Source organism: Etheostoma spectabile, chromosome 4 (assembly GCF_008692095.1).
Source record: "Etheostoma spectabile isolate EspeVRDwgs_2016 chromosome 4, UIUC_Espe_1.0, whole genome shotgun sequence".
Lineage (NCBI taxonomy): Eukaryota > Metazoa > Chordata > Actinopteri > Perciformes > Percidae > Etheostoma > Etheostoma spectabile.
The window spans coordinates 8185011-8186328 of record NC_045736.1 but is presented as its reverse complement, the minus strand read 5'-3'; positions in this window follow the sequence as shown (position 1 = coordinate 8186328).

Sequence of the window (1318 nt, the reverse complement as noted above, 5' to 3'; positions counted from 1 at the left end):
CACACACACACACACACACACACACACACACACACACACACACACCCTTTTCTTCCTCTTGCACCTTATTTTATTTCTTCATATTATTTCTTCATGTTTCGTCTCCCATCATTTTCTGCACCTGCTCATTATCTTCACTTATTACTTTTCCCCTGCAGTCTCCTCATCTCCTGACCCGCTCAGTAAACTTGTTAGCCCTCCAGAGTGTCTGCGTCTAGACAGAGAGGCAACCTCGCAGGTTCAAAGACATCCCGTGTATTTCTTTACAGTAAGGGCTGGCATAAAGTTTCAAAGTGCACACATACGCACTGCATACCCAAACACACACTTATTCTCTCCCTCTCTCGTGGATGCTCTCTCTATCTTCCATCTTCCTCTTTTTTTGCCTCTTCTTCCCATAGATTTTGTCCATTCCTCTCTACCTTCTCCCACACTCACTCTCTTGCTCAAGCATCTCTTTCTTACGCTGTTCTTCCCCTCCCTATCTCTCCTCTCCTGTCTCCAAGTTAAGTTTAGCAGATGCACCTGATGGCAGCATCATCCTGGAGCACCTGTCAGCTGTCTGCCTTCATCACCGCTCCTCTGCTGCCACAGGGGCCACAGGGAAGTAAACCTGCAGACAGTCTCTACTATCAACAGCTGCATCTTATTATTTTAAACACCGGTGCCAGTCAATTTCCACCAGAGATGCGTGCATTTATTTATTTTTTTGTGCGTGCTGCCGCCTCCGCATTCCTATTGCTCCTCAAGATTCAGAAGCTCAGCTGTTAAATGTGAGCAATTATAACCGAGCAGAAAGGGAGGCAAGGTTGGAGAGGCAAAGAGTTGGTCTAGCATTTGAAAGAGAAGAGGAGGGAAAGGAGGCAGCAGGCATAAGTTTTTAAAGTGTTTTTGGCAGTTGTGGATTATGCTTTTGACTGTGTGTTACTGTAACTTGGCTGAATGCCTGTCACTTGTCTAACAGGCAGCTGAGTCATTCAGTTTGCGCTTTGTTAATTCAATACTTCAGAAAACTAGATGCAGTGTACTGTGGCACCTTCGTCCTTTCTCAGTCCAATTAATCCTCCCTTTCTTAGTCAAACTCAATTGAATACAAAGCACACATTTGCAGAGGATTGTGGCCTTCATCTTGTCTTTGGTGGAGTCACAATATTGTTTTAAAAAAAGTACAAAGACTGGCTGATCTTTAATGCAGTATCTACGTTGCCCATTATCAGCAACCATTCATCCAATGTTCCAAAGGCACATTCTTTTGACTAATCTGATATTATTTAAAAGAAAAACGGAGAAAACATTGGAGAACCCATTTGCAATTATG